The sequence below is a fragment of the Tamandua tetradactyla genome, chromosome 15 (assembly GCF_023851605.1).
Source record: "Tamandua tetradactyla isolate mTamTet1 chromosome 15, mTamTet1.pri, whole genome shotgun sequence".
Classification (NCBI taxonomy): domain Eukaryota; kingdom Metazoa; phylum Chordata; class Mammalia; order Pilosa; family Myrmecophagidae; genus Tamandua; species Tamandua tetradactyla.
The window spans coordinates 26167737-26195150 of record NC_135341.1 but is presented as its reverse complement, the minus strand read 5'-3'; the positions used below and the strand labels follow the sequence as shown (position 1 = coordinate 26195150).

General features: G+C 44.1%; 1 long non-coding RNA gene across 2 annotated transcripts; it reads left to right on the top strand.

Annotated features, from left to right (window-relative positions):
* Nucleotides 1–5448: 5448 nt before the first annotated feature.
* Nucleotides 5449–27066, top strand: LOC143657892 (uncharacterized). 2 transcript variants are annotated; one of them, XR_013163011.1, is made up of 4 exons: nt 5449–5547; nt 6321–6451; nt 25241–25388; nt 26217–27066. It is a non-coding gene; the product is annotated as an uncharacterized LOC143657892 (long non-coding RNA). The 2 variants fall into 2 exon arrangements; XR_013163012.1 differs by lacking the exons at nt 25241–25388; nt 26217–27066 and adding an exon at nt 8509–9016.
* The last annotated feature ends 348 nt before the right edge of the window (nt 27067–27414 follow it).

Sequence of the window (27414 nt, the reverse complement as noted above, 5' to 3'; positions counted from 1 at the left end):
TAACCTCACAGCACTGAGCTGGCTCAGAGCAGACCACAGCTTCCTCCCCGCTAGCCCTTGCTTCCTTACCTTTCTCCTTTGCTGTGGAAGGCAGGTGGTCCCTCTGCAGTCTCAGGGGCATGACCACCATCTCTAAGGCTGTGGTGGATGCTGAGACCAGGACCCTGGCAGAGAGCAGCAAAGGACAGAAAGAGCCTTGTCCTCATCCAGCCGGAAGGAGCCCAGTGTGGGGCCAGCCTGTGACCAGGTTGGGGTGAAGGTGATGTGGGGAGCTGGGGTCTCCCCTCGGTCTGCAGGACCACAGCCTGTCATATTTTGGTTGAGAGCAGTGTCCTGGCAAATTTCCCTTCTCTCTTTGCCAAAACCTGGGCCAAAAATCACCCTCTCAGATGCCTTCAGGCAGAGAGAGAAACCATTCTCCTCCTACAGGACTTTGTCCACACTGAGATCCCTGTGCTCATCTCACTGCGAGTCTTCTGTGCCTGTGTGCTGATAAATGTTTAACGACCAGTTTATACATGTATAGCCATATATACACAGAGTGATTATATTTTACCGGCATTAGATGTAGCAAACAATTCATGAGTAATAGTAAAATATGTAATAGTCTTTATAAAAAATTCCATATAGCCATTTGACTCAAAGAATGCTTTCAATGTGTTTTTGCTGGATTTTTGCATTAGTCGATCTGTGTTTGCAATTCAACCCTGATTTGATAAAATTAGACCATGAATACAGGCTTGATTACTTTCTGATTCAGCAAAGAATTTGCTCAGGTCATCAGATAAACTATTGTAGTTCTGACATGAACAGTAGTTGATATTTTCATTTATGTTAATGAGTAGGATGAAAGTGAAACAATAAGAACATATGTCAAAAATTCACTTAATTGTCAATGACATAAGCCATTTTTTTCTGAATCAGATAACAATTTTCAAATATAGGGAGTCACAATAAAATGGCTACAGACATGACATATTTTGAAGTTTAACTTGCATTATTAACATTTTCTCCATCATTTTCTTAAGTCTAGATTCTAAGCAATTACTAAAGTAATAAACCAAGCTCAGTTCTGCCATGTTTGCTGATTTCTGTGGTTAATGCTCCATGGCAGATTTCAAGCTGCCATCATAGCACTAAATGTGTAGTTGGGAAGGACATGCCATTACATAGGATTTCCACCATAGAGATACATTATACTTAAATAACTTCAAGACCACAGATGTTGGTAAAGTATAATAAAATAATTAGGAATGGATGAGTTATGAGTATTTATTTCTCTTGTTTAAATATAATTTGTTTAATTGTAAGCTTAGGTAATTTAACTTTTAACAATGGCTGTGTTTAATAACTGGTTCACAAGATTCTTGAAACTTTACATTTGGCTCTTGTGAGCCAGTGAGCCAGCTCTGGCACCCTGCCGGGACTCTCCGCCATCTGACTGGCACCTCAAGCTGAACAGGTCTTTACCATCTCTGGCCACAGTTCTTACAACCTACACATATGTGCTGCATGGAGGAGTGACTTGCATATAGTTACCTCTGTGCTTTGTCCCCAACCTGTCTGTAGGCTCCTGGAAGGAAGGACCATGTGATCATCATCTTTGAGTTCTCAGCCCCTGGCATGCAGCCTGGCACACAGTAGGTCCTCAGTCAGTTAATGACAAAGTGTGCACTCTGGCAGTCCATGAAATGCTTTGTCTGGGGAGCAGAACTGCTACAAGTAGGCTATCACAAAGGGTAGATGATGAATTTCTAGTGACTATTTCTTCCCCACTGCCCCCTGCAGAACATGCCACTGCCTATATTAATTGTCTATTGCTACATAACAAATGATCACAAACTTGATGGCTTAAGATAACACATGTTTATTCCCTTGCAGTTTCTGTGGGTCAGGAGTCTGGGCATGAATTAGCTGGGTCTCTCTTCAAGGTCTCATGAAGCTGAAGTCAAGGTGTTGGCCAGGCTGCATTCTCATCTGGAGGCTCAACTGGGGAAGAATCTAGCCCTAAGTTCCTTCAGTTGTTGGCAAAATTATTTTCCTTGTGGCTGTATGACTGAAGGCCCTAGATGTTTTCTGGCTCTTGGTTGGAGGCCTCCCATGGTTCCTAGAAGCTGCCTGCAGTTCAGTGCCATGTGGGCTTCCTCTACCTGACTGCTCACTTCATCAAGCCAGCAAAGAAACTCTCTCACCTCAAGGAGGGCCTGGTCCCCTTTCCCAGGGTGTTCGCCTGATTAAGCCAGGCCCACCCAGGATACCCTTTCTTTTGAGTAACTCAGAATCAACTGATCAGGGACTTGGAATCAGCAGAATTTCTTCCCTTTGCTATTGGCTAGAAGCAAGTCAGTTTCTACCCGCCCTCGGGAGTATGTGGGATGTGAACATCAGAAGGTGGAGATCATTAGAGGTCTTGGCATCTGTATGCCACACTGCTCTATATTGCTGCCCCCAACCCTGCCACTTGGTATGGGTTTGTCGAGCAGCTTCAGCTAGTGATTACTGCATTTTCTCTCCTTAGAACATTTTCCTTCCCCTTGTTGAGATGGTCGATCCATTTAATTTTGGTGTTTATCTGATGCTGATGTTTGACACATGGGAGGAACCCAATACTTCCCTTAGTGCCAATATAGCTGGAAAACCCAAATCTGTATGTATTTCTGGGGTAGGCCCTGCTTGTCCTATGATGGATAAGAGGCCTCAGGGAGAAGAGGAGACCACCGAAAGCAAACACTAGGGGCTTAGGTCACAGCGGTGGACAGACTCTTCCCCTTAATTTTTCCTGAGGTTACTGTGGTGATGAGAGGGGGTTGAGAAACGACTTGAAGAAGTGGGTCCAGTAACTTGGACAGACCTCATTTGAAATGCACTCCAATATCAGGAAGGCACGTGGCCTTCTTCACCTCACTTCCATGGGGCCCACCAGAAGGCCTCGGGGGGCCAGTGAAATCATCCATGCTGTGAGTTAGTCTGTGCTTTCTCTAGCAAACTCTCCAACTTTAAAGGGATCCAGATCTTGCAAAAGGGATCACAGAACCACTTACAACTCAGGATCAGGGAATTTGCCACTTCATCCGATGTTTCTACAATAAATACATATTGGTCACCAATTACACAGGCCTCACGGAAGACACAAATCATAGAATAGAAAACAAGCTTACCCTCATGGAATTTTCAATCTGGTAAGGGAGCCAACAAAAGAATTACAAGGTGTGAAAAATGCTTTGAAGGAGACAAAATGGAAAAAGAATAATATGTGGGTGCCTTAGATGGTGTCGTCACAGGAGGTATGCAAGATGAAGTGGCATTTACAGTGAGACCTGAAAGATAAGAAGACCCCAGCAGCCACTCCAAAGGGCAGTGGGCAGAACATCCTAGGAAGAAAAAAGCATATCCCAGAGTAGAGAGGGACTTGGTATAGCTGGAGTGTAGTGAGCAAAGGGGAGAGGATTGTTAGGTGAGGGGAGGAGGGACAAGATATTGGAGGTATTTTGGGGAGACAGGATTGAAGAGGATGTGATGGATTGTGGTGGAGAATGAAGGGAAGTGGGTGTCAGGAACGACCACCAGATATCCATTTGAGCACCTGGTGGAACCAGGTACGGGGGCAGCTTTCCAACCCTCACTGCCCTGCAGCCTTTTTTTTTTTTTTTTTGGTGCAAATTAGTTCTGATTTGTAGCTGATTTCCATACTGTAAATACTGGCACCATGGCCAACTTCAAGCTATCAGCCAGCTCACAAGAACCTGAATACTTACCCATCAACTCCTGTGAGCCAACAGGAGCTGGCTCCAGCATACCAAACCACTACAGGGTCTCACCACATTCCTCCCTTGGGAATGATTTGCTAGGAGGTGGCTTTAAGGCTCCTGAGAGTTCCTCCTCTTCCCCATCACCTCTATACCTCTGTTTTTCTGTATCTTTCTGCAGTCACCTCTGGTGGCAGTCACAAAGGAAAACACCCCATCTCATTGCTGATACTTTTAAGGAGCTATTCCATGCATTCAATGCAAACGGTCTATGTCTAAGAAGCTCATTCCAGAAAAATGTGATAGATAAATTAGGGCAATTAACTGGTCTTTATAAAGCATTTAAGAAAACTTGCTTGTCCTAAGAGGACATTCTATCCTAGAGAGCACATCCAGCTGAACTTGTGAGTGGAGAGACACAGGGACGAATCACAGCTCAGGAATAAGCAGAGGGTAGTGCCTGCCTATGAGCCTCCAAGTCCTGCTCTCGTGAATCCACTGGAAGGAGCTTCAACAGGTTCCAAATCAGACCCATCAGCACCCCCCCCCCCAAACTGTTTCTCTTTAGATTTTTCCATTCTCCTGAGGACAGCCCCATTATCCTGGTCTCTCGTGCTGAAAACCGTAGAGGCAGCATGGACCCAGCCGTCGGTCTGAGTCCCCGTATTCACACCAGTAGACAAGACCTCTACAGTCCGCGTAGCAGTGTCCCTCACGTCTTAATAATTTTGTGATCATTGCCAGTCTCAGTAGTTGGACTCTCCAGCATCTCTCACTGGTCTAGCTCTCCTTCTAACCCATTTTCTTCAATGCAGCACATGGTCTGGAGGGCTGTGAGACCCCTCCCCACCCCCACCTCCAGCCTCATCTCCTGTCCAGCTCCCTCGTGCTCATGCATGAAGCTCGTGCTTCTGAATACAGAAGGAGGGATTCAGTTCCCCCAGCTAGCCGTGCTCTTGCTTGCTTTTTCTATGTGAAATACTCTTTCTTACAGGATTCGTCAGACTCAGTTAGGTATGTGTTGATAACAATTAACCCTTGAATTACAGTGGCTCAACACAATATACTATCTCATTGAATCCCCACAACCTATGAGAAAGACATGATTTCTGAGATGAAGAAACCGAGGCACAGAGAGGTTCAGGTACATAGAAAAAGACATACATCCAGTGAGTGGAGGAGCTGGGATGTGACGGGTTTCTCTCTGATGGGAGGCAGCACTGCACAGCCTCTCATATATGCCTGATTCATTGTTGGGTCACCCACAGTCCTTAATATGGCAATCACCATGCAGCAGCTGCTCAAAAAATTTGATTTGCTAGTGAATGGAAAAGGCTCCATCAGATAGGCACTTAGCACTGTTCACTACTGTTAGCAGTGTAAATGTTTAGCTCCCGTTCTCATATCAAATTCCAGATTAGACTCCTTTGACTTTTGCTCCAAAGAGAGAGGTTCTATTGTTTTATTCCCAGCATCTGCTCTTTCCAAAGCTGTCCTGTTCAAATGCTCCCTGTTTCCTTTCAAATAAAGTCCCACTCACACTTCGCATACAATCTGATTATAGAACAACCGCTCCCATTCAGTGCAGCCTATCCAGCTGTTTCAGCGGCGTCTCCATGACAGCAGCTGGTACTGCTGGACAGCTGCCCAATAGCACAACAAAGGAAGAGTACACTTAGTTTCTGAAAACTCTTAAATGTACTATTCAGTCTCCCCACCCCAACATATGCCAGCCGCTGACTCTGAAGACCAGACTGGTGCAGCCCCAGGGATGCTGAGCAGGGAAAATCAGCCCTAGCCCGTGAGTAGGGAGAGGGTGCTTACAGAGCTGGGGATGAGGCCAAAAGCCAAGTTTCCAGATTCTTTCCTTGGGTGGCAAGGGCACAGTGCAGGAGCGCTGGATGTCTATTAAAAATGTCTTCCAAATCCCAGTTAATGGGAGCTCCTATGCACGTCAACTGAAGCCCACTCCTTTTACAAGTGGCTTTGGCTTAATACCTAAATGAGGTCTTGGGGAAGGAGGGAAACAGAAACTTGTGTTTCTCTGGAAACATTAAAAGGGAGCCAAAAGAAAGAAAGAAAGTAAAAGGGCAGTAGTTCAGTGGTAGAATTCTCCTCTGCCAGGCCAGAGACCCAGGTTGGATTCTCGGGCCATGCACTTTCCAAACAAACAAACAAAGAAACCAACCAAGAAACAAACAATTCAACAAATGGTACTGCAATAACGGGATACTCACATGGGAAAAGAATGAAATGTGACCCCGCCATACAGCATACACACACACACACACACACACACACACACACACACACACACAAAGGGAGCCAATTAATATCCCCCAAATACTTTCACCTCTTCTTGCCAATTTTCTCATACCCAGCAGCAGCCTCTCTGGGCAATTCCCAAGAAATTCCAATTCCCTCCACCCCTAACCTCAAAGGCACTCTTCTTTTTCCTTCTCTCCCTCCTCCACCTTCACCCCTACCCTTTAAACTATATCTCAACTAGGCCTCTCCAGCTAAGTTCTTCTCCCTTTCTTCTTCAGCTCATTTCTTTTTATGTCTTTTCTCCAGATTGAACATGACAAAAGCTCTGAGAACTGGGATGTCAAGTACAGAATCCATCTTGATGGAAGAAGGGAAGGATGTCAGATGTCAGAGACAAGTCAGAGCAATCAAAGGTGGCATCCAGCAGGAAAGGAAAGGTAGAAAATGCTCACCTCTGGTGTACTTTGGTGGAATCACATTGCTGATATTGCAATACCCTCACCACCTTCCATTACTGAAACATTCCCATCTCCCCAAACAGAAGCCCTGCACCCATTATAACTCAACTCCCCATTGTCCCTGTCCCACACCCCTGGCAACTTGTGCTCTAATTTCTGTCTCTATGAGTTTGTTTTCAATGTTGGAGCTCTCCCCAGTATTTTCTTTGTAGTACCCTGGGGCTTAAATTTAAAATCCTAAATCTATAACAATCTCATTTGCTTTGATATCAACTTAATTTCAATAATATATGCAAACTATACTCCTATACACCCATCCTCTCACTTTTGTGCAGTTCTTGTCACAAATGCCACATTTATACATGAGTCCAAAATCACTGATGTATCATTGTATTTTATGCATTCATCTTTTAGATCCTGTAGAAAGTAAAAAGTAGAGTTTCAAACCAAAAATACAACAGAATTGGTACTTATATTTATCCACACTGCAACCCTCACCAGAGATCTTTATTTCTTCATGTGGCTTTAGTCTATTGCCTATTTTCCTTTCCCTTCCACCTGTATAACTCTTTAGCATCTCTTGTAGGGCCTGTCTAGTGGTGACAAACTCCGTCAGCTTTTGTTTATCTGGGGATGTCTTAATCTGTCCCTCAGTTTTGAAGACAGTTTTGTTGGATATGGATTTCTTGGTTGGCAATTTTTTGCTTTCAGCAAAAGTATGTCACGCCTCTGTCTTATTGCCTCCAGGGTTTCAGTGAGAAATTGGAACTTTATCCTATTGAGGCTCTCTTGTAGATGACCCATTGCTTCTCTTTGGCTGTTTTCAGAAATCCTTCTTCAATATTTATTTAGCAAATTGGTTATAATATGCCGCAGCATGGGTCTATTTGAGTTTATCCTATTTGTAGTTCATTAAGTGTCTTGGATGTGTATATTCATGTCGTTTGTTAAATTTGAGAAGTTTTCAGCTATTATTTCTTAGAATATTCTTTGACCCTTCCGCTCTTTCTCCTGCTCCGGGGACCCCCACAGTGTATATATTGGAATGTTTGATGGTGTCCCACGGGTCCTGCAGGCTCTGCTCACTTTTCTTCATCTTTCTATTTTCTCCTAGATTTTAGTTGTCTTGTCTTCAAGTTTCCTGATTCTTTCTTCTGCCAGCTTGCATCTGCTTTTGAACTCCTTTAGGCAATTTTAAATTTCTGTTACTGTGGTCTTCAGCTCTGTTTAGTTCCTTTTCATAATTTCCATGTTTCTACTGATATCCTTTGTATTCATCCATCATTTTCCTGATGTCCATGTTTCCCTTTAGTACTTTGAACATATTTCGGACCATTTTTAAAAGGTCTTTGTCTGGTATGTCCCAGGTCTGCTCCTCCTCACTGACTGTTTATAATACTTCAATCTTCTCCTTTGCCTGAGCCATTGTGTCCTGTTTCTTTGTATGTTTTATAACATTTTGCTGAAACCCAGACTTTCTGATATTTTAATGTGTAATTGCTGGAATTTAGACGCTGAGGCATCTGCTCCTTAAGTTTGTATCCAGGTTGTGTTATGAAAGAGCTTTCCTTGATTGCCAAGAGCTAATTTAAAAAAAAAGAAGAAGAAGAAAAGGAAGGAATAAAAGGAAGCACCTTTCCCAACCTTTACAGATTGGCCTGTCCACGTGTCGTCCTTCAGGGCTTATCCACACATTGATTTTAGATACCAGCTCTAGGCTAAAGCCTAGGGGCCTCCCTGGCCCTCTCTGCACAGGCTTCCTTCATGGGCATGCACAGGTGGTCCCAGGAGTTTCCCCCTTTCCCTCACAGCCTGAGACACTGCGCTACAGCCAGTAAACCCTGCTCTCCCATAGCATTCTGGCATCAGAGAGTCCTGATTATTTGCTAACAGTGAGATTCAGGGCACATTATTTAACTTCCTCAATGGCTCTTAGGATTGTGGGTAGTAAGTAAACCATATTTTGCCTTCTTCCGGGTGCACAGTTGATGCTCCATATGCAGCAATTTATTAGGATCATTGTTCCTATTTTACAGATATGGTACCGCCAGGCGAAGGGACTGGCACAGAGTCGTACAGGGCATAAGGGACTTCCCCAGTCCTGGGCTCCTCCTCCACAGCAGACAGCCCTGTGTCCCCCATGAGGAGGGCTCTGAAGTGTGCTGATGCTTGAAATCATGCCCCAAGGAATGAGGTCAGGGGTCACCGACACACTAGGGATGATCTTTTCATTTTGCCCAAAGGAACGCAGTACAATGCTGTGTGCCACACCGAGCTGCCTCTCCTGGGCCTGGCAGCAGCTACAGCCCGTTCTCATCTCCTGCCCAGTCCAGCAAGGCCGGCAGCGCTTGGCGGTGGGTCCCACCTCTTACACCACAGCTGGAAGCAAATTCTCTTGCTTCCTGTTCTGCTCTTTCCTTCTTCTGCCCACACCACAAAATGTAAACATTAAAACAAATGTTTGAAAGGAGATTTGTGCACAGAGCTGATAATTTCCTTCCTAATCGCCTTATGTCAAATGTGTGTTTCTTTGCTGGTTATAATTTCCTCACAACCCACCTTTATCAGAAAGAGGGGGCTATCCAGGTTTTTATAAGGCCTTAGCTCTCTGTTCACAGAATGGAAGCAGGAGGGAATCAGAGATGTTTGCACAAGGGGAGGGTGTCATTGTAGCTTTTTTTTTTTAAAGGTGGAGAAACTCTTCTTGGGGACGGTAGGCCTTAAAGGCAAGGCATTCTGGCTGGAAGCAGTAAGGGAAACTTCCAGATGTTGTTGCCATCTGCTGAGGTGGGTGCCGAAGCGCTTGGCTGCTCTTGTGCCGCTTTCCCTCCCTCTGCCTCTCGCCATTTTCTGTAAGGGACAGGGCTCTAAGGCTTGGGACCCACCCTGGGTCCATGGCACCCTGCCTGAGCAAAACTCATAGCACATTTGGGGATCTGATCCCTAGGGAGCATAAAAAGCTGGTACCCAAAGTCTGCAATGTTCAGGCTCAGATTCAATATTGTCATTTTATGCAATCAGCTCAGCTGCTTCCTGTGATGATGAGGTTGGAGGGGGGTGAGGTGGGGAGTAGAGACCATGATTCCTTTTTGTGCTCAGTCACTCCACCCCCTGATGATTTTAACTGGCCCTTCAGTAACTCAGCCTTGGTGTATTAATTCTCTATTGTGGTGTAACAAATTAACTCTAAAACTTAGCTTAAAAAGACAACAAATATTTATAATCTCACACAGTTTCTGTGGCACAGGGAATTCAGCAGCAGCTTAGCTGGGTGATTCTGGCTCAGTGTCTCAAATGAGTTTGCAGTCCAAATGCTAGTCGGGGCTACAGTCACTGGGAGATTTGATTGGGGCTGGATCCTATTGCAAGAAATCTCACTCATTTGCCTGGCAAATTCGTGCTGGTTGTTGGCTGGAGACCTCAGTTCTTCATGTCCTGTGTGTCTCCATAGCAGTGCTTGGATGTCCCAGTGACATGGCAACCAGCTGCTCCACAGAGAGTGACCCTAGAGAGAGCAACGCGGAAGCCCCAGGTGTTTTCTGATGGAACCTCAGAAGGCAACTCCATCATTCATGCAACGTCGCCCATTGGCCACATGGGCCAGTTGTGCATGTGTGAGGCTGTGACTACCGGGGGACCTCCTTGGAGGCCAGCTACACACCCGGTGCACACACTGTAATAACAGTTCTCCTCTCCACCCTTTTGCCATTTCACTGAGGAGCACAGATTTTGAGACTCGGGTGTGATTATACTTGTGCAGAGACCTTCCTACATGAACCTCACCTACTTAGGAACTCTGGGGGACAAGGGACTCTATCTTGGCACGTTGGGCCATCTAGCGGAAGTACGAACAAGCCTGTCATCCTCTATTAATCTGGTTTTTGGTAACAGGGATGTTGGAGCTGATGGAGATGAGCACCAGACATTTACGTGCCTCGCGGTAAAATTAGCCCACATTTTATTGAACACTTATCGTGTGCTAGGCATTGTGTTAAGCAGTTTACATGCTCATGTAAATGTGTGTATATGAGGTAGTGCTGTTATGAAATTCTTTTTTGCGAAAAAAGGAAACAGGCCCAGAGCAATCAAGTCCCACAGTTAGGAAGCAGGATTTGAACCCAGGCAGTCTAACTTGAGCGCTCACCGTTAGGTACCTTTCCACTCACTTTTCTTAATAGCAAAAGGGCAAAGTCAGGGCTGGGAGAGGCTTCGCTCACCCCTTACGTGCAGGAATTACTCCAAACCCGGCTTCCCTCTTACCCAAAACACAGCCCAAATTAGGGGCCTTTAAAAATGTCTGGTATGTTTTATGTTTACCCTGAAAAATATTCTGAAAAATATTTTCTTTGAACCAGAACTCTCTTTTAAAAGAAAATTAACTTTTAAATATTTTTTCCTCCATAAAGCAGCACACACTCATGGTAGAAAACTGGAATGTAAACATAGGGAGAAGAAATTGAAAGCTGTGTAGGTCCTGCTTTTCAGAAAAAAACATTGTGAGCACGTTGGGGTCTGGCCTGTGGATGCTCATCTGGGTATTTTATCACACATGCATGCTTGAATGAAAATGGGCAAAGATGAGAATTTTAACAGGCGCATGGCTCAGCGGCCCTCTGCATGTGCCCATGGGTTGCTTCACACTTGAATATGACCTCCTGGAGTGGGGATGGATGGGCATCTTTTTTCCCCAAGCAATTTTGGCACTTGCTCACTTATATAAGTTGAATTTCCCACCTAACCTGACCCCTTGGGCAGGGATTAGGTCACAAGCCAGTGGAAAGAGAAAGAGAGAGGGGACCCAGCTTGGAGGGAGTATTAGGCAGGGCTTGTGAGACACTGCATGTCTCAATAAACCAGGACCTGGCCCTCATTTGCTACCAAAAGGAGTCACTGGGGTGCCCCAGAGAAGGCACGAGCACTGCCCCCCACCTTCCCAGAAGTGTCCAGTGTGTGAAGTGGCTAGCAAGTGCTGTGGCAGCAGGGACGCTGGAATATCCTTCCTCTGTGGCTATTCAACAGTAAACTCAATTAGTGACCCCTGAGTAGAGGTTTGTAACAACCTCAGATGGTGCATGCTGGATTAGGAGCCCCTTTACTTAGTTTGATTAGCACCTGTAGTTGGAGGTTAATCAAAAAGTGAGTTCAGATGGGGAATCAGCTAGGCGGAGCAGGTAGCACCTTATAAGCTGGCTGAGGATATTTAGAACACCCTAGGCCATCACCACTGCTCCTGGAGGGTTGAGTTAACTTGGTGGGCTCGGTGGGTTGGGGGTCAGTGCCCAGAGCTTTGGCTGTATTATTATCTCCATTGACTAGAGGAGAAAGTAAATTCTTTGAAAACTGAGAATGGTTGCTTAAGCTAAAATATTCCTTTCCATCTCAGTTTACCTCCTCTTAGAGCTGTTTCCTCCTTCTTATGGCTTCATTTTTTTCCCCATTAAATATTACATTTCTAATTTTCACACCAGTACTACATTGCAAACATCATTATATCCATATTTCTTATCTGTTGCTATAACAAATTATCATAAACTTGGAGGCTTAAAACAACACAAATTGGTGATGATCTTGCCATTCTGTAGTTCAAAAGTCTGACGTGGTCTCCCTGGGCTGAAATCATTGTGTCAGCTGGGCTGCACTCCTTTCTGGAGGCTCTAGGAAAGAACCTGTTTCCTTGACTTTTCTGCTTCTAGAAGCCACCTGCATTCCTTGGCTCATGGAATGTAAGCACAAAGCAATGTGTCATCTCTCTGACTTCTTTCTGATTCTCACGTCTCTCTCTCTCTGAACACAGCTGGGAAAGTTGCTCCACTTCTAAGGGCCTATGCAGTTAGATTAGCCCCTCCCAGCTGATCCAAGATAATCTTCCCTTTTCAAAATCCTTAACCTTAATCACATCTGCAGAGTTCCTTTTATTACTTCAAGTAACATATTCACAGTTTCCAGGGATTAGGGCACCTTTGGGTGGTCATTATTTTGTCTATTGCAGTAAATGAAAGAATTGTGATTCAAATCAGTTCCTGACAATGTTAAGACTTACCACAGCTACTGTATTAATACCAGACTATATTGCAGAAGGGACAGACATGCAGATTAATGGTATTTAATAAAGTCCAGAAGTAGACCCACATAATTCTGGCCAAATGATTTTTGACAGAGGTGCAAAAGCAATTCAAAGATAGTCTTTTTAATCATGGAATTGGAACAATTGAACATTGCTTTGGTTTGCTAAAGTTGCTGGAATGGGATACACCAGAAACGAATTGGCTTTTACAAAGGGGATTTATCAAGTACAAGTTACAATTTTAAAGCTGTAAAAATGTTGAAATGAAGGCACCAGAAAGGCTGATTCTAGGGTTTCTCTGCCACATGGGAATGCACATGGTGACATTGGTTGTCCTCTCCTGCCTGCTGGGTTCAAACAATTCTCTCAGCTCCTTCTGCATCTTCAGATGTCTGAGTCTGAGATTTCTTCAAAATGTTCCCCTCTTAAAGGACTCTACTAAGCTAATTATGACCCACCTTGAACGGTGGGGTCGCCTCTCCATATAATCAAAATGTCCCACCCACAGTTGGTTGTGTCACATCTCTATGGAAACAACCTAAACAAAAGATCCCCCCACAATAGTTCTGCCCCCACAAGGTTGGATTGGGATTTAAAAATATGGCTTTACTGGAGTATATTACAATTTCAAACCAGTACATGCCACCCTCTGGACCCCCAAAAGACATGTTCCTTCCATATAGAAAATACATTCATTCCATCACAATATCACAAAAGTCTTAAGCCATTTCAGTAACAATACAAATATAATACAAAGTAAAAAACAGAACAAAAATTTCATCAAAGTTTATTATAGGCATGGTCTGTGCTAAGGTAAAAATTCTCTTCTGGTTTGGACCTGTGAAGCTCAGATCAAATTATCTGCTGCCAATATACAAAGGAGGGACAGTTATAGGATAAGCATTTCCATTTCCATAGGAAGAAATGGAAAGGAAAATAGGGGTCATTAGAACCAAGCAACTCCAAAAACCAGCAGCACAGACTCCATTAGATTTTAAGGTCTGAGGATCATTTATAGGATAACATTTCATCCTCAGGGCTTTAGAGCGTGGCAGTCCCACTCTTTCCAAGGTCTTACACTGTGGGCCTGTTCTCTTCAAACACAGGGATGAGAGTTGCAATATTGGGGAACACTGGGGAGATCACCATTTTCTTGGGTCCACTCCCACCAAGTAGCAGGGTGGCACCTGGACTCTGCCATTTCCAGAACACAAGCTCAAGCCCTTCAGAAAAATGGTGTGGTCTTCAGGCTCCCCTCCAACTCCAAGGGAATATGCTCCACCCTCCCTGAGGCCTGAAGCACCAAAACTCTTCCTGAACCTTGAAGTGGAAGGTCTGCCCTCTGCCTTCAGGGAAACTCACCCTCTCCACGTGGATGGATGGGTCCACTGTCCTTGATCCAGGTTTCTTGACTTCAGAGCTTACTTCCATGGTTCTGCCTTTGAAGTCATTTTTTCCTTCAATCTTTCCCTTTTAGTTCAGACTTGCAGTGGTCCATTTATACAGATCCCTCAACACACTTGTAGATTCTCCATGCAGCATACAGGGTCACACCCATCAGACAACAGAACTTTCCACAATTCCTTTCTGGATAATTCCATCTCCAATCCTGGCTTTTCCTGAAATGGCTGGTTCCATGTTTGGTTAAATCCTCACATAGGACAATATTCTCTGGGGTCTCATTTTCCAAAAGCTCAGAATTTTCCAAACTATCAGTTTCTGGTTTCTTTGTACCCAAGAGTTCAGTTCTCAGCTTATCCCTTTCCTGTTGTAGTTTATTGTAAGCTGCAAGAAGAAGCCAGGCTGCATTTTCTACAGTTAGTATGGAAATCTCTTCAGCTAAGTATTCCAGATTGTCATTTTCAAATTCTACCTTCCATCCAACACCAGTACTCAATTTTGCCAAATTCTCTGCTGCTTTAAAACAAGGGTCACCTTACTTCCAGTTTGCAGTGCTACATTCCTCATCTGTATCTAAGCCCTCATTGGAAGTATCTGTAGAATCCATGTTTCTACCAACAGTCTCTTCAAAGCAATCCAGGACATTCTTATTCAACTCCTCACAATCCTTCCAAAATCTTCCCCTTATCCATTAAAAAAAAAAACTTTTTCAATGTGTTTGGTATTTGCAAACCACAGCACCCCACCTCTCTGGTACCAAAATCTGTTTCAGTTTGTTAAAGCTACCAGAATGCACTATGTCAGAAATGGATTGGCTTTTATAAAGGGGATTTATTAAGTTAAAAGTTACAGTTCTAAGGCTGTGAAAATGTTCAAATTAAGGCGCTAAAAAGAGGATATCTTTACTAAGGAAAGACTGATTCTGGGATTTTTCTGTCACATGGGAAGGTGCATGGTGACATCTGCTGTCCTGCTCTCCTGGCCTCTGGGTTCAAATGGCTCTCTCAGCTCCTTCTGCATCTCCATATGTCTGTATCTCATTTCATTTCTCTGTTCTCTGTGTTGGCTCTTCAAGCATCTCCACATGTCTGCATTTAAGCTTTCTCCAAAATGTTCCCCTCTCAAAGGACTCCAGTAAACTAATTAAGACCCACATTGAATGGTGGGGGCACATCCCCATCTAATCAAAAGGACCCATTCATAATTGGGTGGGTTACATCTCCATGGAAGCAACATCTAATCAAAAGGTCCCACCCAAATAATAATTGTATTAGGATTAAAAGAACATGGCTTTTCTGGGGCTACATAATAGCTTCAAACTAGCACAGATATATTGAGGCCGAAAGAAAATAAAAAGAACTTTAACTTAAGCATCTCATTTCATGCAAAAAGTAATTCAAAATGGATCAGACCTGAACTAAAATGTAAAACTATAAAACTCATAGAAGAGAATATAGGAGAAAATTTTTGTGCCCTAAGGAAAGGTGAAGAGATCTTAGCAAGACATCTAAAGCATAATCCATAAAAGAAAACTATTTGATAAACTAGACTTCATCAAAATTAAAAATGTTTGCTCTGTGAAATCACCCTGTTAGAAGGATGAAAAGGCAAATTACAGACTTGGAGAAAGTATTTTCAAGTCACATATTTGACAAAGGACTTGTATCTAGAATATATAGAGAACTCTCTAAACTAAACAGTAAGGGAAGAAATAAACCCATTAGGAAAATGAACAAAAGACTTGAACAGTTGTGTCACCAAAGGGTATACAAATCACAAATAAGCACATTAATAATATTTGTTCAACATCAATAGCCTTTAAGGAAATGCTAATTAAGGCCATTATGAGATTGCACAATACACCTACCAGAATGGCTAATTTAAAAATATTGGCAATACCAAATGCTGATGAGGATGCAGAGAAGCTGGATCACTCTTACATTCCTGGTGGAAATTAAAAGTGGTAGAGCCACTCTGGACAACAATTTTGTGATTTCTTATAAAGTTAGGCAATTGTGCTTCTAAATATTTATATCAAAGAAATGAAAATGTACAGCCACGCAAAAGCCTAAACATGAATATTCATACCATTTTTTAGAGATTGTATTGTTCTTCCTTTCCATAAGAAGTGGCATCACGGGGAGGACACACATTATTTCAGTAAGTATTTGTTGAGCACCTACTGTGAACCATCAGTTTTCTTAGGACCTCTTCAGGGGAAGCCCTGCTAGAAAATCATATCCCAGGAGCACTATCAGAACCAGACAGACAAGACCAGGAGGAAGTACTGCCTTGATTCATAACCCGTCCTACATATTTGTCATTCATCCTAATAATTCCTTTAAGTAGGGGCCTCAAGTAATTGCTCCAACCTCAACAGCACTCCTGCTCTTTGTTTGTTGGATAATGACTTCATTTCCCATGCTCTGGTTAAATGGATAGACTCCCCTCTCCTGACACCCTCTCTGGTAATAATTCTATCTGTTCCCATTTTGGTTGGAGACAGGTGCCCTCCAAACCACACTCCCCGCATTTATCAAAGCTAAATAGCTTCCCGCTGTCTTCCCCCATATTTCTAAAAGCAAGCCTCTCCTATCTTACGCAGAGGGCTTATCCTGGGTAGGAAGCTTGATTAATGGACAACTTACCTCTTCCCTCTGTTTATTTATGACTCAGTCAAAATTCTTGGTCACTAGCAAGAAACAGGCTCTGGCCACCTTACGTGTAAGGGATTGTATTGGAAGGTGTATTAGTTTGCAAGCTGCTGGAATGCGATATACCAGAACTGGAATGGCTTTTTAAAAAGGGAATTTAGTAAGTTACAACTTTACAGTTCTAGATCTGTAAGGATGTCTAAACTAAGGCATCTAAGGAAAGATTCCTTAATTCAAGGAAGGCCTATGGGTCAGGAGTACTTATGTCAGCTGGAAAGTCACGTGGCTGGCATCTGCTGGTCCTTTGCTCCTGGGCTCCATAGCTTTCAGTCTCTGCTCCTGCGGAGGTTCCTCCCTTTACTTCTCTGGGTTGGCTTTCATCTCTTGGTTTCGTTTTGTTCTCTCCAGGTTCTGGCTTGCTTAACATCTCATGTTAAGATGTGTGCTGGGCTCCAAGCATCTCCAAACATCTGTGTCTCTATTCTCTGAAACAATTGTTCTCCAAGTGTCTACATTGCTCCCTCTGTCAGCTCTGAAGCGTCTGTCATTTCTGGCTCTCTCCCAAATGTTTCCTCTTTTAAGGTTGTGCTGGTTTGAAATGATGTATGTTCACTAGAAAAACCATATTTTAATCCTAATCCCATTTTGTAAAGGCAGCCGTTTCTTCTAATCCCTATTCAGTATTGTATGTTTGAAACTGTAATTAGATCATCTCCCTGGAGATGTAATTGAATCAAGAGTGGTTGTTAAGCTGGATTAGGTGGAGGCGTGTCTCCACCCATTTGGGTCAGTCTTGATCAGTTTCTGCAGTCCTATAAAAGAGAAAACATTTTGGAGAATGAGAGAGATTCGGAGAGAGAAGAGAATGCTGCAGCACCACAAAGCAGAGAGTCCACGAGCCAGTGACCTTTGGAGATGAAGAAGGAAAATGCCTCCCAGGAAGCTTCATGAAACAGGAAGCCAGGAGAGAAAGCTAGCAGATGAGGCCATGTTCTCCACGTGCCCTTTCAGCTGAGAGAGAAGCCCTGACTATGTTCACCATGTGCCTTCTCACTTGAGAGAGAAACCTTGAACTTCATCGGCCTTCTTGAACCAAGGTGTCTTTTCCTGGATGCCTTTGATTGGACATGTCTAAAGACTTGTAATTGGGACATTGTCTCAGCCTTAGAACTGTAAACTAACAGCTTATAAAATTCCCCTTTTAAAAAGCCATTCTGTTCCTGGTATATTGCATTCTGGCAGCTAGCAAACTAGAACAAAAGGATTCCAGTAAATTAATCAAGACCCACCTGGAATGGATGGAGTCACAGTTCATCTAATCAAAAGGCCACATGTACAATTGGGTGTGTCACATTTCCTTGGAGACAGTCCAATTAAAAGTTTCTGCCCTACTGTATTGAATAAGGATCTAAAGAAAGGTCTGCCTCCACAAGATTGAATCATGATTAAAATATGGCTTTTCTGGGGTACCTAATATTCTCAAACCGGCACAGAAGGATGTCAGAGTTCTTAGAATTGACGGTGGTCTGAAAACCTACCTTAGGAATTGGGTGAGAACCAATGGCTGTCTAGAAGGCTTGGCAGCTGGGGCTATGTGGCCAGTGTGCCGTTGTGGCCACCGTGATATTGCATCTCTAACTGCTCCTCCTGTCTTTGTGCCACACCCTTAAGGTTCAAAGACCTGGGAAATAGCATCTGTTTGGCTTGGCCAAGGTCAACACTGGCCACGGCTCCAGGGAGGGGAAGAAGCAAGGCTTCACCAATTTTGTCAATAGTCAAAACCAAAAATGACAAATGTACCTGCACACTTAAAAATTCCCTAAATTTCCCTAAAATAGCTCTGGTTGATTTATCACCATGTCATTCAAACTGGACATTCCACTCCTGGATGCGGAATCAATTTGTTTACAAGCCTCCATTCAAGCCTTGTACTTTCCATAATTGAGTCCCCTAAAATAGCAGACACAAAAAGGGCTTCAACTGGCTATTCTGTTAATTTACCTGTAATCATTTTCTAATGCCATTTATTACAGAAAATTAGATGAATTTAGCTCGAGCAGAAAAATACTAATTGCCATCCTCTGAATTTGTAACACGAGCTCTTGCTTTATAAGTTAACCCTTCATTTTACTAATTAGAGCAGTGAGGCAGTCTCCCAATCCAAGCTATGGCGTTGAGGATTATTGTGACTCTCTCATCAGTGATTTTAGGTGATAATCATTAATGAAAATGAATTTCTTCCCTGGTCAAGTTTTGTCTCCTGCTCTAGCAAGCTGCCTTACACTTAATGGGTTTGTGATGATCTTTTTGATTATCCTTTCCCCAGTTCTTTGTTTTCCATCTACCTGCCATGTAGCGAGCTTTGTTTGCGAGCACCTTCCACAGGGAATTGGCCTGGTTGATCCCTACCTTGCCCCAGAATCCTCTAACATCTTTCAGAAAAGCATCGCATTCCAGTTGGCTCAGGGGGCCTCTGATTATCCAAATGTTTGTTCCCAAGAAGTTACCCCCCTGCTCAGTATGTAGCAGGAACTCAATTTATCATTTGTTGAATGATTAAAAGGATGATTAAGTGAACAAATGCACTTAATGTTTTTCAAGGATCTTCTGCAGTGCTTACTTATTTTACCTGCAGATGCGGAGAGGCCAGCTGAAAGAAAATATAGCCAGGTCCTGCAGTCAGACAGAATCCTCTTGCAGTTTGTTAGCTGTATGGTACAGAGCAAGTTAATTTACCTCTCTGAGCCTCCATTTCTTCATCAATAAAATGGGGATAACAAAACCCGGTGTTTCATGGGGTTCACTTTGTGGCTGCTCTGTGTAGAGGGTGGGATTAACCCTCCTTCTCCCAACCCCGAGCTGGTTTAGATGTCGAGACTGACAATGTCACAGTAATATGTGTATTTATTAGTTGCATCACAAGGCTTTCTAGGGAGGGCAGGGCAGGTGCCCAAGTTAGTCTGAAAATGGCTTGCATGAAGGAAGGGTCGCGCGGCTCTGGTTTTTATTGTGGTTAAGGGGTATTTGGGGCCAGGGTGAGACAAACCAGGGATTTGCATGTGACATCAAGGGAGGGAATGTCTGGACTTTCTTATCGACTTGCCCAGATGTGGGGCAAAAGAGAAAAGAGAATGGCGGGGCTTAAAAGCTGTTAGTGGTCAAGCATATCAAATGGAGTCTGACTCCTTAGCACAGGGTTGTCATGTGAAATATCTGCTAATGCATTCAGCACAGTGTAGGGCTATAATAAGTGTTTAGGCAACAGATTCTTAATGTTATGGTTGAATTAATCATTTAAGAAGATTTTGTACATACTCTCTAATTTTATCTTTACAGCAACCCAATAAATTAGAAGACTTTGTGAAAAGTAGGTCTAAAACATAGGACACACTCAACCAATGGAAGCTGCTGACATCATTATCACCAACCAATCTTTACCACCAGCGCCTTTACCTCATTATCATCCCCACCATCCCTAGCATCACCAGTACCACTGCCAGCATCATCACCATCACAGCACCATCGTCCCCACCATCTCCATCATCCCTGCCACCATCAGCATCAATACCACCAGCCCATTTCATCACCATCATCACCATCTCCTCTGTCATCATCGTAACCATCCTCAGAAGATTTCTCTTCTGTTCTCTGCTGTTTCAGAGATGCTATTTTTTGCATCATGACATACCAGATGAGGTTAGCAATTAATAACAAAAAGCATCAGTTCACCTAGATTAAAAATAAGGAATTTTGTCTCTCATGCAGCAAAAAGTCCAAGCAGGGTGGTTCTTAGAGACTCAAGGACATCTTTAAAGACCTAGGGTCTTTTCTTCCTTCTGCTCTGCCATGCTTATTTCATTACCTGATGTGGTGGTTTGGAACTGCATGTACCTCAGAAAAACATGTTCTTAGACGTAATCCATTCTTGTGCGTGGCTCCTCTAGCTGACACTCAAATGATCCTTGGAGACAGACCACCTTGTACCCCAGCTATCTGGAGGGTCCCACCATATTCTGTATCACTGGCAAAGGAGCTCCATCAGTGAGTCCTGTGGCAGATTCTGTGGATCACCCACCCGACATCCTGTTCTTCTTCTTCCTTGCTGGATTGACCTGTGCCCTCCTGCAAGTACCATGAACCCCAGTTGGCTGTGCCTGAAAGCTGGACCATGTTGCCATCTGTTTTCCTTGCCTATTGGATATGGGCTGGCTAAGAAAGCCCTCTGAGAAGGGACTGGGGGGAGTTTTTCTGGAGCGTTCGGGTGGGGAAGAAATGATGGTTGGAAGACATTATGGGCCTCTCTATTGTTGTATATGGTTCGATAAATACCCTAGACTCTGGTTACCCCCCAGTAGCCACACCTTGCCTGAGGGACCTGCTGGCACAGTGGTGGCTCCCACTATGGACCATTGACCTATAAAATCAAGACCCTTGTGGACCAGACACAGGATGGGGTCGCAATGACAAGAGCACAGTTAACATCAACAAAAGTGCTTTTAAAGATAACTCAGTTCTTTTATTTTTATTATTTTGAGTTCTCTGAGAGTGAGAGACCCACGGTCATTCTTGAATCTTGTTTTGTATCTGCCAGCCTCTCCCTGTCATGACACAGTTGCTCCTTACACCCAACACAAACAAACAAACTCAGAAAAGCTGAGGTCTTGCCTGTCTACCTCCTGATACCCTGCCTCGCTCCCCTTTCTTCTCAATTCTCCCGTCACAAAACCCAAATTGCTTTTCTGGCTGGGTCAAGTCTTCTTTGGAAGTTGGAATCAGGGAGTGGGCCAAGCTTGATTCTCCTTCTGAGGGTGGGCGGTGAGGAAAGCCTGAGAATACGTGTCCAGTTCATTTTAATGACACCACGTGGAAAGGCTTCAGAAGCTGCTGTTTTGTTTTTTGCAGCTGTAGATCAGATTTCCTAGCCTGAGCAGATTCCTGCCTGGCAGCATTGGGAGGCCTTCCAGCTGTGAGGACCAGAGATGTGTCCTTTCTGCTCCTTATGTCCTGGCCCCTTTGGCAATCCCCAAGGGCTCAATCTTAGCCCAAGACCGGTGGTTCTCAACAGGGGCAACTGCCTCCCAGGAGACATATGGCAATATTTGGAGACACTTTTGATCATCACAACTAGGGGTGGGTGGTGGGTGGTGATACTGGTATGTAGAAGTCAGAGATGCTGCTAAACAGCCACCTCCACTCCACCTGCAGTTATTTGGCCCCAAATGTTAATAGCGCCAAGGTTGAGAAACCCTGATCTAGATAGTTAATAAATAAAACAGGTCTTCCAACGATGAGGGATAAGAGGTTCTCTCTCTCTTTCTCTTTCTCTCTCTCTCTCTCTCTCTCTCTCTCTCTCTCACACACACACACACACACACACACACACACACACACACACACACACACAGACACAGACACAGACACGAGTCTCTTTTTCCAGCCTGACTTTGTAAGCTGAGAGAATTATGACAGCATTTTATTTCACCATATCTCTGTCCTCTCAGTGCTCACAGCTCTGGGCCTGGTGGGCCCCAGCATAAAATCTCTGTGAAAGTTAACTGCATGCTCTGTGATGCCTTATAAAATATACAGACAATGATTTGACAAGGTCCTTTCTCAATGCCCTATTCCAGCCCAAATCTTCAGGCAGTAATTCAGTGCCAGGGCTCTTCTCCTATTAAAGTAAGTGTGTGATGCCCAGGCCTGACACTGAGGCACAAAGTTGTCATTAGCACTGGGCATTTCCTGCTCTGGGTAATGGATTTTGTTTAGCCAAAAATGCGCATTAAAGAGCTGCTAAGGAGATACCATTGTGCTTTATGACGGTTTTGTTTGCCTTGGAAGCTGTGAGACGTTGCTGCATAATGATAATCATTAACTTTGGGTTTATTCTGGGGTTAATGGATTATTATAATGCTGTGGAAAATTATTTTCCAATAAATGTTGAATTTCATTTTTTCTGAACAGTCTCTCTTTGCCACATGTTCAATGTTTTCTTCCTCTGCATTAAAGATGGGTAAATCCCAGACAAATGGGCTGACAAAAAGCCTGCTGTTTTTTCTTTACCATTTTTAAGCCTTTTTCTTTTTTTAGCATCACTTGTTAATTATTAGAAGGAAAAGGGATGGTATTTGACAGCTTCCCTTAACAGGAGAAGCTCAATGGAAAGCTTTGTGGAAACTTATCTCCGTGGGCTTATATGCTTCAAAAAATTGGCTGTTACCAAAATTCTCCAGTTCAAGCTGGTGGATTGTAATGGCATTGGTCCCCAATGTAAATTCCTTAAAATTTCTGGATTATTTATGACGAAGGCAGGTAATGAACCCATCAAACTGATGATCTGCCTCAGAAGGGCATTCAACCCCAGCCAGAGCTCTCTAGCACACTGGCAGCAGCTTTTGGGTGGTAGCTTAAAGTTTTCAAAATGGGTTTGAGGAGATACTCGGCCTTCTCCATGACTTCTTCTCCCTCGTCCAGTTCTCCTATCTGAAGCACAAATGCTGATTGCTTCCACTGAAGAGTCAGGACCCTGAAAGTCAATTCCTAGAACGAAACAACCAACAGTCAGTAAATGGCTGTTTACTGAGCATCTAGTACGGGTCAGGCTCAGTGCATGGACCTGGAGACACAAAAGTGAAACGGTCCTGACCACAAAGAGGTGCCCATGTTCTCAGAGCCTGGAAAGCTCAAATCCTCATTAGTTCTAGGGTGAGAAAATTACACAAAGGACTAGATTGCCAAAATAGATGTACACTTTTACCAGGTTTTACTGATAATTTTTAAGGCCACATGTAGTTCTGAGATGCAGTCCAGGCAGGGAGAGGGCCAGCCCATCAGCTTAGCTCCCCAGGCCCTCTCTTGCCAATTAGAAAGCTTCCACATCCGGCTATAAGAAAGGAAATCTCTAAGCAATGCCCATGGGAGTGACTTACACAAAAGAGATCTGTCATTAGTATGTTTAGGAGGGGGTTTGGTTGGGCCATTTTCCTTCCTTTCCCAGTGCTTCCCTTGAGAGGGGAATTGCATGGGTTGCAGGCCTGCTGCGTACCCTTCCCAGTGTTAGGACTGACTAGTATTGGTTGTCAGTGGACGTGAGGGGGGTGCCTGGAGTTGGGGCAGCATGTTTGGCTGTGGGTATTGCTGAGCAATCTTGACCTACTCATTTGAGGCCCTGAGAGAGCAATGAGTTGCTAAAGGTCAGATATTGGTGTGGCTAGAGAAGATACCAAGACCCAAGTCCCTGGACTCCAAGGTTTTTCACTGATATTCTTGCATAGCTTAGTGGTTAAAAGTTCTCTGCTCCTCACTAGCTGTGATCTTGCCCAAGCTCCTTAACCTTTAGAAATTCAGAGATGGAAAGGAGGTTGCAGTGCCTGTTTTTTTTTTTCAGGGCTTACTCTGGTTAAGATGCTGGGCTAAGTGCTTTATAACTAGTGTCTGATTTAGTATTCCCCACATCCCAGTGGGGCAGCACCTATGATTAGTTCCATTTTACAGATGCAGAAACTGAGGCCCAGAGAGGCTAAGTGACATACTCAAGGTCACATATGTGAAGGGTGCAAGGGGGGTAGTCAAAGCCACTTTCCTCTCAACCCGGGCACCTCTTGATGGGGTGTTTGAACCACGCACTTAGTTTGGTTGCTGCACCTGCATTTGTAGTGGCTCCATCCAAGGCACGAGCCCATCTCCCTTCCTGCAGTAGCTGGTATAGTCCCCAAGAGGCTATTCACATCCTGTCCTGGGGACAGTGAGCTGCTGTTGTAAGTATAAAGCAAAGTTTTTCAAACAAGGTGAAAGAAAAAATAGTTAAAAGGAAAAACTAGATGCTGAGAATGGATTTTATGTGTCAGAACACCGTGTTGAAGCAATGGTTTTACTGATTTGCTGGCAAAGAGCCACATCTGTGGGATGGCCACTGAAACCCGTGGCATCTCTCTTTAGTGAGACACTTGGCGATAAAAGCAGTGTGGCAAAGATGCAACAGCCCTGGTCTTCGAACCTGGCAGGTCACCTGTGACTCTGTCCTCACCCCCTCCCAGGTCTCGGTTTTCCTACTTGTTGGAGCAGATGGCCTGTGAGCAGGCCAGCAGAGTCCTGCCCTCTCTGACCCATTGCATGGCTAGGTAGTTCCTCTTTGCCCTGAGAGAATCTGATAGCAAACATTAGCCTGTAGGCAGTGGCTCTTTGGGGTCTTGAACCCATTTGGGAATTTAATGAAATACACAGACCTTCCTCCTAGCAAAATTCACGTGTAGGCAATGTTTGACCCAGAACTTCAGAAGATTCCCAGAACCTTCCTCCAGTGCCCGCAGATCCCAGATTAGGAACTCTTAGTGTTGTGTAATGATATTCTTGCAATCTGGAGACAGAAGCACAATAAATTGCGTTCAGAAATGCAATTCATGTATAAGATATGAAGAGAGTCACAAAACACAAAAACCTATGGGCAGTTTTTAGGGTGGCTCCCAGGGACCCCTGACCCCTGATGTTTGTGCTTTTGTGTAATCTCCTCCCCTTGGATGTGGGCTGGACCCAGTGACTGGTTTCTAACAAAAAAGAATGAGGCAAAAATGATGGGATGTCACTTTTGAGATTAGGTCCTCAAAAGACTCTGGCTTCTGCCTTGCTCATCCTCTATGACTCTCTCCCTAGCTTGCTCTGATGGAAGCCAGCTGCCCTGTTGTGGGCAGATGGAGAGGCCCACATGGCAAAGACCTGAGGGAGGCCCTGCCAACAGCCAGTGAAGAACTGAGACCGTCAGCCAATGGTCTGGGAGGAACTGAGCCCTGTCAACCATCAGGTGGGTGAGCTACAGATCCAACCCTCCACTGAACCTTCAGGTGAGATCATAGTTCCAGTCAACATCTCTATTGCAGATTTGTGAGAGTCCTTGAGGCAGAAACCACCAGCCCAGTGAAGTTTTAGGGTAATTTGTTACACAGCAATAGATAACAGATAACACCCACAGTCTAACTCCCAGTGCAAAATACCACACAAAAGCTGTGTTCTTAAGAAGCATTAATAGCAACATACATTTTAGGATCCCAGGCTGGGATTAGCAGATGACCTTAACTCCATAGGGGTCTCGTGTCACTCAGCCACAGGCAACACCAGATCTCCAATGGGTGTCTGAGACCTCAAGACTTTTCCTACCCAGGTTCTGGCCCTATTTTGTGGCCAAACACAACAGGAAAAGAAAGTTAATTGGCCGTCATCATGTCTGGTGATGAAGTGGCCATCAATTCATCTCCCAGGGGGCAGATGTTCTGTTGCCACAGAGCAGGGGTGACCTTTGCTCACTCTGTGGATGTGACATATTATTTCATCCTGTTCCCCAGTGGGCCTGTGGGAGCCATGTCACAAGGAGCCAGGAGGCTGCGGTCTAGACAAATGGCTCTGGGTAAACTGGCTGCTGTGATGAAGGGCAGGATGCCTAAAGGTTGGGCGCAGCACCCTGGCTAACCGTCAGGATGCAAATCATCACGGCAAGAAGACGTAACGTCAGCCACCATAAAGCATGCCACACGGAAACTGTCAGCAAGGCTTGCGGGAGGGAGGCTTGTCTGAGGATGACAGCACAGGTGGACTAACATTTCCATTCGTTCTTCAACCTTTCTGGCCCTGACAGATCCCCCCACCGAGAAGAAGGAAGCCATTTCCCACCTTGTCGGCTGGATGTTGTCCTTTGAAGGGCAGGGAGGCCCAGCCGCAGGGAGGATTGGGAAGGAGGCAAAGGCACTGGGGGCCTCTTGTGTCTTCCAGGGACATCTGCATTTCAACAGGGGACTCTGAGAATTAGGGGAGAAATCCAAGGGCAATGAGCTGCAAATGGTGGAATTTAAGATACAGGGTTAGATAGTGAAGAAGATACTTCTGAGCAGGAGTGCTGGTTAAAGCACATCAAATCGTGCTCTATTTATCCGTCTCCATTCTTGGATCCAGAAATTTCCATGCCCTCAGAGTTGCCCAAGTATCAGCAGGGGAAAACAGGAGGGTCCCAAGGGAATTCTGACCGGACCGTAGCACTTGACTCAATGGAAAAAGGTTCTAAACTCTTTTTCCTGCCATGACCTTCTCTGTCAGGAAAGGAAGCCTGTGGACCCTTTATCAGAAGAATGTTTTTACATGAATAAAATCAAACTCTTAGGATTTTGAAGGAAACCAATTATATTGAAATAATTATCAAAACATTTTTAAAAATCCAAATTTGGGATGTAGCAATATATATGCTTTTTAAAAATTAACACATTAAATAACTAGATCAAGCAGTGGATCTAATAACCAACCACAAGTATTTCAAAATAGTGATAAGTTTAAATGATGATTGTGATATCGGCAATAACTTGAATGTTAAATAAGAATATTCTTGTTTTCTATGGACAAAGTAGCAGGCTTTGCCCTGGGTCTTTTACTCGCATTGGTAATTGAAAGTACTGCTAAGTCTCAGAGGTTTGCAAAAATAAAGATGTGACCTTTGGCCCCTCAAGTTCATGAAATCTTGAATTTTATTTAAAGACATTTTGGAGACTGTAGACCCTGAAAAGAGGCTTATTCTTGTCATGCAGGATGAGGTCTGTATGTTTATAGTCCAAGGCTGGTACAGCTGCTCAAGGAAGAATCAAAGGCCCAGACTTCTAGCTTCTTGTTCTGATATCCTTAGCATGTGACTTTTGCCCTCATGGTTGCATTATGGCTGTGGCACCTCCAGACATTGCTTCTGCATTCCAGGTAGGAAGGATAAGGGAAGAGGAAGAAAATAAAATGTGTGCCAGCTGACTCTGTCCAGGTTATCAAGAAAATGATAATTTTCCTGACAGCCCCAATCT